The sequence below is a fragment of the Oculina patagonica genome, chromosome 4, assembly GCF_052425735.1.
Source record: "Oculina patagonica isolate OP01 chromosome 4, crgOcupat, whole genome shotgun sequence".
In the NCBI taxonomy this organism is placed as follows: domain Eukaryota; kingdom Metazoa; phylum Cnidaria; class Anthozoa; order Scleractinia; family Oculinidae; genus Oculina; species Oculina patagonica.
Genome location: NC_135761.1, coordinates 118,737 through 136,898, shown reverse-complemented (window position 1 = coordinate 136,898; position 18,162 = coordinate 118,737). Strand labels below are relative to the sequence as shown.

Genomic DNA, 18,162 nt, shown 5'->3' with positions numbered 1-18,162 from the left:
AAAAAGCTTTACGGCGGAGTCAGGCTCAAAAAATATACCGCAAGATCACACCCCCATTCATAGTCAGAAACCAGCAAACCATCTAGTTTGCTAAAAAAAAACACTGCGTGACATCAATGACGTTACCTTTTTCATTTACAAAAATAACTTAAACTTGTCAAAGTAAGTGCAATTTCACAATGGTGAATATCAGTACAGTATGGGGCCCAGTTCTCGGCCGGGTCCAGTTCTCGGCCACTTTGTGTTTAACGCGTTTTTTCACACTCCAGTTGAATCAAAAGAAAAAGGTATTTCCTTCAAACGATAGACTGATTCATGTGCTTTAAGTATCTTGAGTTTGATCGTTCAATTCGATATAGAAAGCTCACACGTCGAGTTTACGCGGAGGAAGGTGAATTTGCATTCCCGAAAAAGTTGTTTGTTTACGGCTTCAAATTCATGGATGTAGTTAAATTCGTATTTTATCCAAAAGCCCCCACCATACGAGCTAATTTTTGGCATGTGAAACGTAGAATAATTCAGCTTTCTGCTTTAGTTAACTTTTCGTTGAACCGTTGTATTTTTTGGTCTTAATTTACTTCGAAATTTTTTCTTGCGACGTTTGCGTATTTGCCAGTTCTCGGCCACCCTGCTCGCTATCACAGCTTAGCGCTTGGTTTTTAATATAATTTCATCTGCTGCTGCCAGAATGAAAGAAATAAATGTTTTAAAAATAAAGTTCAATCTTATCTCTAAGTTTTGAGCTGACTCTTGTCTTGTCTATTATTTCTACAACGCCTAAATCTTTCAAGACCTTTTCACTGCAAAATAAACCATCTAAATGCACGGGTCACACAATGCGGTTTTGCCAGAACCTGCACATAGGCAACTAGGCGCGTTAAAATCCTTCTTTTCTAAAGTAAAACAAAGCATCATAAAAATAATTTGGGATCGATATAGTATAAATAGGTTTACAGAGTGATTTTATGACTGTGAAAATTAATTGAGCATTTTTTACAGATAATTACGCACAAGCTTTTTAGTGGCCGAGAACTGGGCCAAGGTGGCCGAGAACTGGGCCCACAAATGGAGCTTTTATTTTTATTATTGCTCGGGCAAATTAATTTTTGACCGGTCGATAGCTTTACACCAAAAAGCTGAATAATGTAGCTAGCTCTGCGAGAAATTTCAAGTTCCTGCGGTTCTTCTGAGGTAAGAAATACAAGTTTACGTCAAAAGTGGCCGAGAACTGGGCCAAGCTGGCCGAGAACTGGGCCCACAAATGGAGCTTTTATTTTTATTATTGCTCGGGCAAATTAATTTTTGACCGGTCGATAGCTTTACACCAAAAAGCTGAATAATGTAGCTAGCTCTGCGAGAAATTTCAAGTTCCTGCGGTTCTTCTGAGGTAAGAAATACAAGTTTACGTCAAAAGTGGCCGAGAACTGGGCCCCATACTGTACTTTGCCCCGTAAGCTTTTTTCTCTGTCCTTCCGCCGAAGCAAAAAAACACAACCTGATTACACATTAACCCAAAAGTCGACCAAGTGTGCCTGCAACGATTTCCTGTCAAAACTAAAATGAAAACCATTGCGGTATGCGTCACCCGTAGCGGTTTTGTAGCAACCCCAAGCTATCCCCGTCTTTTTGGCCGCGCCAGGAGACTACGCTCTAGGACGACCAAAGGGTAAACTATAAATCGGCCACGCCCGATTAATTAGTGCGGGGGAGCGGAACAGTTAGTTTACCCGCGGACCCTCTCAGTGAATAGGTACACGTATCGCTTCTATTAGAAAACATTGTCCTAAGGTAGTCAGGTGCAAGACCATTAAGTGATTTATAGACCATGACGGCTGTTTTAAATTTAAATTGGACATCGAGTTTATTCCAGCCAAGTCTTGCAATAAGATCATCAACATTGGCATCGTAGGAAGAAGAGGTCAAGATACGCGCAGCACGGTTTTGCAGTTTTTGTAGTTTACTTGCCAGAGTTTTACTGCAATTCCCCCAAACGACACTACGATAATCAAAATGGGGTTGTACTAAAGAGTTATAGATACATAGTAATGTCTTAAATGGAACAAAAGACCTGCTACGCTTTAGGATGCCAATGCCAGATGCAATCTTTTTAGAAATATTTGTAATGTGTAGATTCCAAGTTAGGTTCTTATCTATATATACACCAAGGGAGTTTGTAAATTCAACTTGCTTTATAGAGTCACCATTTATTGAGAAGGACAATGGTCTACTCAAAGTACTTAACCTTTGCCTTGACCCTAGCAACATAAACTCAGTCTTAGACTTATTAAGAGTGAGTTTATTTGCAATTAACCATTCAGAAACTTTAGTTAACTCATTATTCATGTTTTCTTCTAATAGGGTAACATCGTTACTAGCAAAGGTTAAGTGTGTGTCATCTGCGTACATCCTAGGTTGCGAAATAGAGAGACAGTTGGGCAAGTCGTTTATATAGAGTAAAAAGAGAAGTGGACCTAGGATTGTACCCTGGGGGATGCCGCACAATAGCGGTTTACTGTCCGAGAGACAACCGTTCACAAAACACTTAGAAAAGGCATGTGTCGCGTAATGGGTGACTTGAGTACATGCAACTAACTTGTAAACCGGTGATGCATTCAATTTTCAGTAACACTGATTCAGTGCAGTTCTTAAGGTGTTGATTGCGACTATGAAGGTAATTAGCAATCAAGCGAAAAGAAGGATCTGAATGTGGCTGGGTTATGTTCCCAGGGTGGACATCAAAAAGAAAAGAACCCACACATTATCCTTATATGAATGCACGAAGGTAGAACGAGAAGGGGCTGGTTTCGTGAAACGTGGATGGAGAAGGACGATAGAGAATGAGATGAAATAGATGGGTTTGAAAACATGGACAGCTGACGAAGAAGACTGGAGACGGCGAGCACGCGACCCCAATTCTCTATAGCGTTTCACCAGCAGTGATAATGAGTTGATTATTTAAACTATGGTTTGTTGGGGCTGTCGTCCGCTAAACCCTTACACTCCTAAAGCGCTATGATGTAAACTTTTATAGGCAATTAATTAATTAATATCAATTAATTACCTATTCCTGTGGAGGGGGTGGGGGTGGGGAGCACCTGACCGCACGCCCCAAGTAAAACGTGCAGCATATCTACGTTACTTTCATATGGAGATTTCAAAAGTATATATTTGTTTCAGAAAACCCTTTGCTCTCCTTGTGGTACTACTCTTTTTAGAGCAAAGTACTTTGCGTCAAACGCATGCGCAGATTAGTCAACGTTATATTCTTAGGAACATTGCATGTATCATGCGTTTGCAGTAGCATTCCTGCAGACTCCATGGCGCCAAGTAAAAGCCACAAAAGTAATTAAATTACATTTTAAGACTTTCACAGCACTTTCGTCATTAAGCATGCAAAAACTTAGAGCGAGAGTTTTGGCGCGAAACTCCTAATAACCGCGTTTTAAAATACCTTTCGACAGAGATGTTTTTTTATTTTTTTGTTCTTTAATTTTTAAGAAACGCCTTTCTAAGAGTTAAAACCGCAACTTAATTAAATTAAGGTGAAAAATTTGGCTTTATTATTCGGAAAGCAAAACAACTGCCACCGATGTCGTTACGACAAAAAAGTTTCGTGTTTCAGCATTTGCAAGAAAAACAAAAGTATCTCGTTTGCTGTTTCAATATCAAACTGAAATTCAAACTAACGAAAATTAAAATAACAGGGACGTGTTTAGAAATTTTGTATTAAAGCCTAAAGTGGTGTGCTTTTCAATGCGGTAAAATTTGTAGAATCCCTGGCGTTAATTTAATTAGACTTTAAAGGCATCACAGCGATCTAAGAGAAAAAAAGTATCATGTTACATCCGTCACTTCCTTTCCTTTGATTTGTTCTTCATCCTTTGAACTAACCTCTGTATTATTTTGTAAAACCTCTGCCTTAGAGGGCCTTCGTGTAAAAGCCAAGCAAAGAACAATATTGTCGGTTTCCCTGACTAGAGACGCGACAAAGCGTTACCCTTCTGGACAAACAGGGAAAAACATTTTGTAGCTTTTCTGGTTACATATAAAGACGGGCACAAGACACGTTTCCTGTCTAGATGAGCTACCTTTTGTAAAGCGACGCTCAAGACGCAGTAACCGTGAGTCTGCAGCCCGGGGCCTGCGTTTACACCTCATTCCGTGATTTTTAGCTAGTCCGTAGTCCGTAGCCGCAGTTTGTGTTCGTGATCAAAAAACGCTCAATACAAATAATAGCAATAATACATCCTCGTTATAAAAATAAGCACAATGAAAGCTCTCGCGAAGTCTCTCACGCCAAGCACTCACAATTTTTAAGTGTATTATAGATTGTAGTAAAAATGTTGGCTGCAACAATTCCGCGTCCGAATCGAACATTTTGTCGCCTTGGCCAACAGGCGAAGCCATTGTATCTAGTTTTTAGTTAACCAAGCAGAAGCGCCGCTTTGTAACCGCAAACGCAACCATCAAAATTTCCCACGGAAAAAATGTCGTTCAGTCTGCAACGCACAACGTCACGCGATATTTTTAAGTCATGGTTGTTGTGGGGTGCGGGGAGAGTGCAAGGACGAAATGCTAATCGCAACGAAGATTAAAATAGAATTTAATGTTAATTTTTATGTGAATATTGTATTTTATGACTTTTCTTCCGCTGTTCTTTTTCCATTAATATTTTTGTCCATTTGTGAGCAATCAATCTAATCGCAAAATTCTAGGCACTGATCATGCTTCGTTTCAAAATACTTATTTCTTTAATATTTTATCTTTATTTAGATGTTTTAAATTTATTTAAATTTACTTGAGTTGTTTTGCTGATATGTGTTTAAACATTTTCGGTGTTCCAGAGGTGTTTCGTGGTGTTCCTGCATTTAAAGACACCCCAAGAAATGTGTTGAGCAGAAATCGAGAAGCCTTTGAAGGGTCCCTTGAGGCCTTGACCGGGTTGAAACTCTACGTCAGACTGGCCATACACGAATGTTTGGTATCCTCTCTTGATTTTTTTATGACCGTTTTTGTTACCCCCGACTTTACCCACACCCACGACCCACGACCCACGACAGTTAGCTATACTCCCTTGCGCACGGCATGCTTTAGCGACAATTGCGGGGAAAAAGCCGCAATTTTTTAGCGACAGTTTCGGGGGGAAAGAGCCGAAATTACAAACATTTAGCATGCTTTGTAATTCATAATTTGTGCTCTGCTTGTACACTGTTCTGAAAATTGGTAATTTTTTAGGTTTTTTTCCAAATGCTGAAGGGGACAATGTGGTAGGATTGTTGTAGAATCCGTAGCGAATATAATTTAATACGGTCTAAGAGAAAAACAAAAGTATCATGTTACATACCTTTGCAAAGTACAAACGTCACGTTTGCTGCTTATATAGTAAAGGAAACTCTGTAACGGTTCGAATGATTGAAAACATCCTTGACTAGAAAATTTTTCTTAAGTGTCAACTAGTCGCCCCCGTGATTTAGTTGTCACGTTTTGTCTTTTATCATCTTACAAGTACACATGAAACTACGTTTCAGACTGAAAGGTGAACTCATTTGACTTATTCTCAAGCGAAATTACCCTGGAAAATTATTATCATGCTGACCTTTGAATCTCTGAGTTAAAATGTCTTGAGTAGCTATGTAATTGCGGTCAGAAACGATTCTTCATATGGAGCATGCGCAAACACTACAATCGGCCAAAAAAGTTGCGGATAATTTGAAATCAAAGTCGGCGATAAATTTGTCCAAAAAAGTGGTCTTGGTCGATGTTTCAGCGTTCCTGGTTTTTAAAAAAGCTGCCATAATATATTTTTCAAGACAATTCTCGCCAGTCTTTTAAAACGAGAGGGCCCAGTCTTGGCTCAGTTAACAGGGACAACCGTTCCTCATATAAACGCTCGGGGTGATGTGCAGGTGGCACTGGCTTGATATATGTTAGCGTGTACGACCAGTGCTGGGTTGCTCATACGCTTACCCTATCTCAGACCAAACCCGGACCTATCAAAAAGTTTTTCACGAGCAACTTTTTGCTATTAAATTACTGCTTAAGATCGTTTTTCCCAGTCTAGGTTCCAGACCCCTGTTATTACAATATAAATAGTTTTCAAAATTTGTGACGATTACACTCCTTTTTATATATGTAGTTAAGAACCTTTTTTATAAGAACGTTGAGGCTGAAAAAAGGCCAAAATTTAAGAACATCCTAAGAACGTGTCCAAGACTGAAATTTGGTTACGTTGAAAACGAATTTTATTTTTCCTATTTGTTGTAATGACAAATATATGAACGAAATGAACACATCTTTATTCAAATCCTGACCTGAAACCAACATTGTCATCACTCATTGCAATTGGTGACGTGAACATATACATTTCGGTTAGGAATGAATTAACTGCAATACCACTTTGTCTTTAAAATTTAAAAACTAAGAACATTTTAAGAACATTTTAGGCTCAAATCTTCGAAAAAGTTAAGAACGTTCAGCCTCGGCCGATATATGTTGCCTAGCATACAAAACATGAAGTTTAGTAAAATTCGTTTTTCCATAATGTTTATCGCCGCTGTTTGTTTTATATTTTTAATCAAGCTACGATGGCCTAAGAATAACAGTTTATACGATACCTGCTGTTTTGTTACGATTATAACTGTAATCTGCTGTAATTAGCTTTGAAGTGTAACTGAAACCTGCACTAGCCATTTGTCTAACTGTAAATACAACCTGCATAAAGCTATTACCCACCTGCGAAATTTTGTAAGTAAATAATGTTCCAGAACCTTTATCCTATAGAACTGCCGAAATGTTGTTCATGTTTTCAATAATAGCGTCTTTGGCCTATGGTGTTTGTATCGCGTCACTAGCTAGCTCGCTCATAAATAGAACCGCACTGTAAAATATTATTTGCTAATGTTTTTGAAGTAAAGTATACTGTTGGAGCCACATTATGTCTATTGTTTACGTCTCCGAAGATTTTGTTAGCTGTAAGAGATCCCGACCTTCCCATTGTCAGCGAGTTTCCCCCAGGATTACAGATTTTCCTTTACAGGTTTTACACAAGTGCTTTCCCACGCCAAAAACCTGTAATCACATAGTAGTTCGATCGAAAAATTGTCAGGTTATATTTTGATCGAAACGAAAGGAATTCTTTCAAAGAATTGTGTTGTTTGTTTTCGACCTCAGCAACACTTATGCGCTTATCATTTACCTCCGGCTAAACGTTACATGGCTCTGATGTCCAGTTATGAACGAATGAAAAGAGTTTTCGCTTTCCTATTTCCAGTTCAGCCAGTTATGCACTGCACTTCAGGAGTCTTTTAAAGCTACTTCTAAAGTTCTCGTTTCTCCAGCAGTATATCAAAGGATTCCAACAGGCATTCAAACTTGCGACCAAATAAACTGCGTATATTTGATGCGAACCGATCGATGTTGAAGTCAGAAAGCGAAGACACAACACGCCTAGCAACGGGATGAAACTAACGAGACAGATCCCCACCACAATGGCCACCGTACGAGCTCCTTTCATTTCACGCTTCATGACGAGGTTTCCTTGCAAGTTGTTTGCCCCCTGAATTTGTCTTCGCTGTTTACATGCAACAGTCAAAATGTAACTGTATGATACCATGATTATGACGATAGGTACGACCAGTAATGATGTCACCAAGAAAACAAGGTAAGCCTTGACCAGAGATGATTGTGACTTGAATTCGAAGGGCTTATGAGAAGGATTGAAACACGGTGTCAAGTTCTGCAAAAACTCTGTCATCACTTCCCCCCCCATCTACCTTTATTGCCTCAGGAGAGACCAATACAACAAAAATTCCCCAAAGCCAAACCAGAGTGGAAGCAATCACTGCTCTGCGATTAGTCACTATCGTGTAATATCTCAAGGCGAACTTGACGGCGATGAAGCGATCGACGCTGATTAAAGCGAGATGCAGAACAATGATGGAGATGAGAGAAAGGTTTATCGTGAACACCAAGGCGCATAGTTCGTATGGACGGAGCCTACTGCCGACTAAGATGTTGGCAATATGTAAAAGGAAATCAATACACATCAAAATGTCAGCCACTGACAAACTCACCAGGATGGTATTAGAAGCACTTCGCAGGATTGGAAATTTATGAAACGCCATGATCACAAGAGAATTGCCGAAAATTGTGGCTATTATCAAAATAGCGTAGATGGCAATGAAAATGGCTTTCAGCTCGGTCGTTAAATCATCTTCATTGCGGCTAGGAAATGAGTTATTAGAAGGTTCCATTTTGTCAAACAAGCGTTCTCCTAAGAGCTGGCGAATCTTCTAGCTTTCAATTTAGAGGATGTTCCTTTCATTATGATGACTTACTGTCGGCGACGTAGTATTGTCCTTGCTTACAGCTGTTTAAATTAATTTTCATGTTTCCATCATAAAAAGACCAATCACAATTAAAGCAGTTCAAACTGTGCGCGTGAATTAATTAGCGAAAACCAAATATTATCTCAAATGTCTATAGTTCCTCAGAATTTGTGGGAATAAAGTTTTCCTTACAATTTGTGGGAATAAAATTGAACTGAATCAAAGATTACCAACGTTTGAATAAAATCGCGAAATGATGAGTTCCCGCCGTGTTCCTCGCTTTTCTATTGTTGTGGTATATTTTAATTTATATGGGGTTTGCACCAAATAAGCCGGTCGATTATGAATTTTGAAACGCGTGCAAACATCTTCCCTTCCAAACGGTGAAAAATGTTTATCTAAAATTATTTCCTTTCCTATAAATAAACATTTGCTACATTATTCAATGAGAGTGTCAAATGAGGAGGTTAGAAGACAGGCAAGGACTTGCACCATCAGTGAGCAGATAAGGAGGCGAAGGTGGAGATGGATAGGCCATGTATTGCGCATGGGCCATCAGCAACATCCGCGCATTGCGCTAACATGGGCACCCGAAGGAAGGAGAAGAAGGGGGTGTCCGAAGGAAACGTGGAGGAGAACGGTAGAGGGGGAGAGGCGGAAGATGGGGTTTGCCACCTGGGCAGAGGCGGTTAATGTTGCGGAAGACAGAGTAGAGTGGAGGGAACGGATCAAAGGCCCTATTCTCCCAGAGGAGACATAAGGAAGCAGATGAGATGACATTATTCAAGCCCAACTTTCTTCACTGAGATTGTTTTAGTACTGAAGTGTCGTCTTGACAACAAATAAAGAGCAGTCCTGTAATTAGTTGTTGTTAGAATTTCGTACAGTGAAGTGTTGTAAAATCAGGAGAAATTGCATTGAAGAGTTGTTAACATCAAGAGATCGGTAGTGGACTAAATTGCTATAAGAGAAAGGACCGAGCTTATTCCCCCATAACTGTTATCCCTTCTTCTACAGCTGTCCTCTGTACTGTCGTGAATTGTAATAACAGTTGTCGTGAATTGTAAAAGCTGTCGTAAGTTGTAATAATGCACCTATCGCAAATTGTAATAACATGTTGCCGTAATTTGTAATACTCCGAGCTGTCGCTTGTAATAAGCAGTATTATCACTCTCAATTTTTCATTTAAAAGGGGTCCTTCTTAACTACAGATCTAGAGCAGTTTCTAATTGCAGCCTGGCAGGCCATTTTGGAGCGTTTGGTAATGCTTAATGGTGAATTTGTTGAAACGAGAACAACTATGTCCATAATGTTCGCTTTATAAAATATATACTATATACAAGGCTAAAAAGAGTTAAAATGGTAAAATTAATATGATAAAACCAAACGTTTTCGGCTGTTTGCCATCATCAGGGTAGCTTTATAAAATATATACTATATACAAGGCTAAAAAGAGTTAAAATGGTAAAATTAATATGATAAAACCAAACGTTTTCGGCTGTTTGCCATCATCAGTTTTCGGCTGTTTGCCATCAACCCTGATGATGGCAAACAGCCGAAAACGTTTGGTTTTATCATATTAATTTTACCATTTTAACTCTTTTTAGCCTTGTATATAGTATATATGAGAACAACTATATTAGAAAACTAATATTTCGCGCTCGTAACTAGTGCCAGTCCAAGAAGGACCCCCTTCATGGCAACGTACAGCGAAGGGAATTACTAAGAAGAGGTTCCGGCAATTCTATTTTTTTCTAAAAATGTGTATTATTTTGATAAAAGAAAGAAAATACTAAAGAAATCTCAGGTTCAAATCACGACAATTGTTATTACAATTTACTACAAGTATTAAAATTCAAGACGTTTATTACAATTCACGACAGTGCAGTAGAAAACGAGCAATTTAAAGTGGCAATGAAGTAAAAAAGTAAAATTATAGAAGAATGGCGTTTTCCTTTTTGAAATATCTTCTTTCTTTTTAAAGATATTTACATTTTTGTATTTTAGAGCGGTGTTCTTCAAACTTAGCACCAGAAATGTACATTACAAATGTCAGAAAATGACACCCACTGTGCCGTTGCCATGGCAACAGTTTTGCTATGAAGACCTATTTTAATTAATACGGACATTCCCAGTTTTTTGTTTAACCAATAATCATCCACTCCCAACGAGCTAATGAGGAGGGTGAAGGAAATATGGCCAATATTAGTGTTCCGATCACAACACGCTGTCCCACTTTAAATGGTTGCAAATGGAGATATTTTGTTTATGACACAAAGAGACTGGAGTCAAGAGTGTTGCCATGGTTACATCAAAATATGAGCCATCTTGTATCTTTGAGGGAGGTCATTACTGATGCCAAAATTCAAAACATCACTCTTATATTTTTAGAGATATCCTTGGTTTTGTGATCTGTCATTTATTGGAACAATTTATGACGCCATCACTTTCTTCATTTGCATAACACAAAAATTTGAATATATCTTAAACAAGAAGTTCCGGTATAAGTGGCCTGCCCTGGCCATTCTCACGCCCAGTTGTCAGTCAATCATCAAAGCGTAAACAACTGGCAAACAACCTGCGTATTTTCCACAACTGTTACTGATAAAATGTGTTTCATTTTCGCTAGGAATATTCTGTTTAACCTTAGGAAGTTATTTTTAATATTTTTGTAAATGATATATGATATATATTGGTTTCATGACATTTCAAGGCATGTTCAGCTTGAAGGATGCTCGGCACCACAACGTGCCACGAATGCAAAAGTACAAATTTGCATTTCGCGCCCGAGAAGTGTGAAATGTGGGAAGTGCCATCCCTTTTATGGTGGAACTTCTTGTTTAAATTAAAGAAGATTTTTCTAAACGGAAAACTCCATTTTCTTTTATTTCTAAAAGCGTTTCAAATAAGCAACAATTAACGACCAACAAATTAAAGTACGTACCTCGGTCAACAGACCGAAGACTTATCAGGTGGTTTTACCTGACCAACGTAGTTGATTAAACTATTTGTTCCACCATAGGGGAAATTTCATCTACAAGTTAAAATTTTAATCATAACATAATGTTTGCATTATTTGCAATCAATCTTGTCCTTGTAATTGTTGAAAGAAAAATTTAACACCAAACATTACAATAAAAATGGAATCCGAATTCTTGCAACGTTTGGAATCCGGAATCCAGGACTTTTTTGGTGAATTCTTTCCTTACATTTTTTACTATCTGATCGAGCTCTTGTAACGCAGTACAAGAGTAATATTTTATCTTGTTTGAATAAAGCTTATGGTGATGTATCATGTCTTTGAGTCTTTGGTATTCCAATCGCCTACAAACCACCCTTCAAAATATTTTTGAAACTGCTTCTAAAGTTCTCGTTTCTCCAGCAGTAAATCAGAGGATTCCAACAGGCGTTCAAACTTGCAACTAAATAAACTGCGTACATTTGACGTGATGGTATCGATGTTAAAGTTAGAAAGCGAAGACACAACAGGACCAGCAAGGGGATAAAACTGAGAAGACAGATCCCCGCCACAATGGCTACAGAACGAGCTCCTTTCATTTCACGCTTCATGACGAGGTTTCCTTGCAAGTTGTTTGCCTCCTGAATTTGTCTTCGCTGTTTACAAGCAGCAGTGAAAATGTAACTGTATGATATCAAGATAATCAGGATAGGTACGACCAGTAAAGATATCAGTAGTAATATAGGGACCGTTCGAGCCGGAAAAATGCTGAGGAAATGCGGAGAAATGCTGAGTAAATGCTGAGTAAATGCTGAGGCATCTCATTACCGGGCTGAGGCATCTCATTATCGTGCTGAGGCATCTCATTACCGTCCGTTAGCTGACGTCATAGCTTTTTTTCTGGCTATTTGGATTGGCTGTCTCTAAAAAACAAAGGCGTTCATTGGTTGCCTTTGTTTTAGGTTGACACTCTGATTGGTCATGCATATGTCTATTGTTGTCCAGGAATAAAACGGTAGGCACCACCTATAGCGTCACTCTTGCATTTGAATTCTAGTCATTCTGCTTACTCTCTACAGTTGAATTTATGATGGTTCCAAATATCGTTATTAAGTCTACCAATAGCTTGACTGTTGATGAAGTGGAAAAAATCCAGCGCCAAAAGATAGCCAGTCTTGTCGGACATGTGTTTCAGCTAACCTACGCTGCAATCTATGACGGGCTTATCCACGAGGAAAAAGTAAAGCGCTGTAATGGTTGTGCTATTCATCACCCTAGCCAGAGAGAGCATTCATGTCTAATGATGGATAACGAAGATGCATGGTTTTACTTCCACGATGAAGTAAGAGAAAAAATTGACCTCAGCCACGTCTTAAAAACAGTCGAATATGTCTGCAGTGCTCTTGGTTTCAAGCTAGCTAATTCGTGGGAAACGTACGTTACCGAGCTACCAAAGTTTCCTTGGACCAGCATGTATCTCACGTCACTGGAATTCGAGGAGTGTGGCGAGATCGTTCAAGCAAAGGAACTGCAAGATCGCATTCTGTATGCCATTTACTATGGTCCAAATGGTCTCAAAACGAACGATTTCAGTGGTATGGAAACTCGAGACCATCAAAATGCTGACGAGGTTATGAACAGTGACCCGTTTGAAGTGGAATGCCCTGAGAACGTTGGCAGAAAAGAAGAAGAATTAATGGACCTTGATTTTGTAATTAATGAAATTCAAAATAAGTTTTATTTTTAAAACAATAAAGAGTGCTCATGAGATGGTTATAAGTCAGTCTCTGTTTGTCTCTAGTCAAGTAAACATGGGTCTAACCCTCTCTATGCTTCGAGTGGATTTTTACTGCTACCGCCTCATAGCAAGGAATTTAACAATACCTTCAAGTGAAACAACTTTACTTAAAGACAAATTTTGTGTTTTGCCGGGATCTATGCTTGACAAATTAAAAGCTCTCCATTCAGAGGTATTTTCAAAAGTTCACTGGGGTCGATTAGTGGCATTTTTAAATTTCGCGGAGAAATTAGAATTGACCGAGGAAGAATGGGAACAACTCTTCGATTTTCTCGTTCCAACCCTATCCAAGATTCGAGAATAGTCATATAAGTGAGCACCCTCGAAAGAGCAGTCATTACAACTTCAACCTTGACGGTAGACACATGTGATGGGTTGTTGTCCGCCTTCCTCCACTTTGGGATTCGAGCGCATTTTTAATCGCATCCGTTGTGTATTAGCTTGTTGTGGTGGCAAAGTCATCGTACAAAACTCCGAGTTTTGCGATGGAGAAAACACTGGCAAGCATTTATCTCGACCCAAGTCATCCCGCAAGTTTCGGTGGTTTAGATGCTGTTTACCGAGAAGTCAAAAAAGAAGGAAATAGTAAAATTTCTCTCAAACAAGTCCAAGATTGGTTGAGTCAACAAGACGTTTACACGCTGCATAAACCTGCCCGCAGGCGGTACAAACGGAGTCGAGTGATTGTTTCTGGAATAGACGCACAATTCCAGGCGGATCTTTGTGATGTTCAAAATCTCAGTCGCTACAACAAAGGCTACAAATACTTACTTACTTTACTTACTTTAGTTTGTAGTTTAGACGAAAACCGTCTAAACTACAAACGGATCAGGGTACCGAATTCCTTAATCGAGTCTTTCAGAAATTCCTGCGAGACAATAAAATCGGGTTTTTTACAGTCAATTCAGGCCTTAAAGCTTCTGTGATTGAACGATTCAACCGCTCATTTAAAAACAAGATGTATAAATATTTTACAGCCAAAAATACCCTGACCTATATAGACGTGCTTCCTCAACTGGTTAAATCTTACAATAACACTTACCATCGGAGCATTAAAATGAAACCGAGTCAGGTTACTAAAGCCAACGAAGCTAAGGTTTGGGACACACTGTATGGCAGTGATGTACAGAAGAGAGTTCGCTTCAAATTGCAAGTTGGAGATCGCGTAAGGATCAGCAAGGTTAAGCGAATTTTTGAAAAGTCTTACCTTCCCAATTACACGGAAGAAATGTTTACGATCTACAAGGGATTTGCACGTCAAGTACCGGTCTATAAACTTAAAGATGATGCTGGAGAGATCCTTGACGGAATATTCTACGAACCTAAACTGCAAAAAGTAATCAAGAACGATGATGTCTATCGCGTTGAAAAGATCTTACGTAAGAGAAAGCGCAACGGAGTAGTGGAATATCTTGTTAGATGGAAAGGATACAAAGATCCAAAATTTGATTCCTGGGTTCCTGAAAGTGATATTTCGAATTTGTAATTTACGCATTATTGTGTGGTAAATAAAAGATTATGAAATGGTACAATGGTTGTCGCGTGCTTTCTAATAAATTAAGAATACCCAAAGTAAAAACTTCATTTGAACGCAAGATACGATGGAGGTAACACAGTTTTACCTACATCTTCCCAGCAATAGCAGCCTAGATAAATATCCAAATGACACGTTGACAGAGTACCGGGTTTGTTTACCTCAAACCGTTAGCTTAACGGGGGACTGGGAAGTAGCCTTAACAGAAATTCATTATCCTCACAGCTGAAATAATGTTCAAGGAAATTTTGAGCCTCGATTTGATATTCGCAATCATGAATTGTTTGGACAATGGGAGTCATTTCGTGTTCCACCGGGTTATTATTCTTCCATTGGGGACATTCTATTAAAGATGAACGAGCTGGTCGGCAATGAAAAGCGTTTCGGTGACGATGTAAAATTTACCTACAATACGCTCGATAGAAAGGTCACTGTTCACTTGCAAAATAATGCAGAGCTATTCTTTGACGATATCGGATACCTGCTAGGATTTCTCCCAAAACAGGTTTTTTCCACAACAACCACGGCTGATAGAGCAGTCGATTTGGAACACGGATTTCACGATCTTTACGTTTACTGTGACATTGTACAACCACAATATGTTGGAGACGCACCTGTTCCGTTACTCCGGATCGTCCCCGTTGAAGGAGATAATGGGCAACGGATCAACAAATCCTTCGTACGCCCGCAATACATACCTGTCAGCAGAAAGCAGTTTGAAAGTATTGAAGTAAATATAAAGCGCGACACGGGAGCATCAGTGCCAGTCGAGTTTGGGAGAGTGTTGATTACACTTCATTTTATACAGAGCAGACACGTAAACTTTTAAAGAGATGAAGAAAATTCACACCCCGAATCACAAGTTGTATGAAGAATATTATTTACGTCAAGCTAAGCAAAAAGGTGGAAACTTACCAGCTTTTCACGGTGCTCGATTTCAGCGAGGTTATGGGTTAGGTTCCATATTTAAAGGTATTTTTCGGTGGGCAGTGCCCCACCTTCAACAGGGCGCTAAAATGCTTGGCAAAAAAGCTCTACAGGCCGGTGTCAATGTTGCACAAGATGTGTTAGCAGGAGAAAATCTAAAAAAGGCGGTCGCTAAGCAAGGCAAAAAAGCCCTGGGCCTACCTTCCCAGAATTTTTCGCAGTCAGGTGCTGGTAAAAATGTTACAAAACGGAAAGCGCAGCCAAGAAATAACAGTTTGCCTCCAGGCAAGAAACGGAAAACATCTCCGCAGAAGAGAAAACCCAAAGAGAAATTTTCCTTCTGGAAGTAAAATGGCTTTCGTTCATCACGAATCTCGGGAGTGCACAAAATCAGAACTCGATCTTTTCAGCATTCCTGCGACACAAACATCCATCACCAAGGGTCAATGGATTGAATATCACCCCCTTACTAACATCACTGATAGCGGTCCAATCGAGTTTAACGTCTCTGGAACTGGAGAAGAATATCTTGATTTGGCAAAAACCCAACTGTTTGTTAAAGCCAAGATCACTAAAGCAAACGGTACCGCTTTAGATGCCGAAAAAAAAGTGGGACCGGTGAATCTATTTCTACATTCCCTGTTTTCACAAGTGGATGTTTCTTTGAACGAGCGACTTATTTCCCCATCCACCAATACTTACCCATATCGCGCCATGATTGAAACGTTGTTGAACTACGGGGAAGATGCTAAATCAAGTCAGCTATCCATGGCTATGTTTTACAAAGATACTCCTGGAAAGATGGATGTCGGGGATCCCGTGGCAAACGATGAAGACGCAAACATGAGCTTGAAAGCTCGATTTGAATTCACAAAAGAAATTCAAACAGTGGATATGATAGGTCCCATCCACAGCGATATTTTTTTCCAAGACCGTTTAATTTTGAACGGAGTTAATCTAAGACTCAAACTCAACAGAGCTAAAGATTCTTTCTGCTTAGTCTCATCAGCTGCTGGAGCTAATTTTAAGGTGGTCATTACGGAAGCAATACTGTTCGTTCGAAAAGTCAAAGTGGCCTTTCCATTACTCTTGGACACGCAGCTGCTCTAAAGCAAACGACTGCCAAGTACCCTATCCGCCGAGTTGATTGCAAAGTTCTCACCATCCCGGCCGGATTCAGTAGCTTTACGCCAGACAACCTTTTCTTGGGTCATATTCCAAAACGCCTGGTATTAGTACTGGTGGATACAGCAGCTTTTAATGGAACATACGCCTCCAACCCGTATAATTTTAAGCACCACAACCTTACCCAAGTGGGTGTCTACGTGGACGGGGAACAAATGCCGCGAAAACCCCTGTTTCTCAAATTCGATGAAGCTGGCGGTGAAAATTTTATAGCCGGATTTCAAGCCTCTTTTCTGGAACAGGGAAACTCTCCCAAGATGCAGGCAACCAAATAGGTAGAGGTGATTATGGTTCTGGGTACACAGCCTTCTGTTTTGACTTGTCCCCAGACCACTGCTCGGGTGATCATTTTGAGCTTATAAAACAAGGCAACCTCCGTGTCGAGCTTCAGTTTGGACAAGCACTCGCAAACACGGTTAACCTTATCATCTACGCCGAGTTCCAAAACGTGATTGAAATTGACGCTAGCCGAAACGTTCTGTACGACTATACAAACTAGAATGAATACCATCCAATTGACGTATATATTGAGAAAAGATAGACATACACGGGGTGTTTTTCAAGGAGTATATCCTTCAGATAAACTTCCCCCAAGTGTTTCGTCCTTCCCGGCCCTGTTCATCGCCAATGTGGATACAAGTGAAAAGTCTGGGTCGCACTGGGTTGCGTTTTATTTTACCAAAGACCGAGAGGGAGAATTTTTTTGACTCTTACGGACTACCTCCAAGCAATTATACTGGAACTTTTACCCGCTTTTTAAATAATAATTCTAACGAGTGGAATTTTAACTCGGTGACATTGCAGAGCGTGGACAGCAAAGTGTGTGGACATTACTGTTTGTATTATGCTGTTTTCCGCTGTCGTAATATTAGTATGAGCACCATTGTACATCGTTTCTCTAACAATAAACGACGCAATGATTTTCTTGTTAAACGCTTTATCGAAAAACATTTCCCACTAAGTTTAAACAAATATTATACCCATGTAATCAAACAAGGAGTGAAAGCACAGTTCAATAAAGACACCATGTAATTTACGTTTAAACGTATTTTATTGAAATATCAAAATAAAGGACGTGATTTACAATAATAAAAAAAGTTCTCTTGTCATGATTTATAATCGTAACCAACGAACAGCTTGGGGGCGTGGACTTGCCGCTCTTCGTCTGTGCTTTTTCACAGCGGATGAGGTAGAGGGGGGAGTAGGAAGCCAGCGAGAGGGGCTATCTGGGGTCTCTTCCCTAACTTTTGAATTCTCGGATGGCGCTCTGGCGTTGTGGATTTCGCACCAGGTTCTCGGGGACATTCATTCGTGCCAGGCCCCTTGCAAACACTGACCATCCAACCGGTTCAAATCCTTTTCGGTGACGCAATATGTCATTCACTAAATCTACCACATGAGAACCTGGAATCGGTTTGTTTTCATACATTAG

The 18,162-nt window shown here is 39.6% G+C and overlaps 1 pseudogene; it reads right to left on the bottom strand.

Moving 5' to 3' along the window:
• Window positions 1–6,495: 6,495 nt before the first annotated feature.
• On the bottom strand, window positions 6,496–8,278 carry LOC144652042 (adenosine receptor A2b-like; annotated as a pseudogene).
• Between the last annotated feature and the right edge of the window lie 9,884 nt (window positions 8,279–18,162).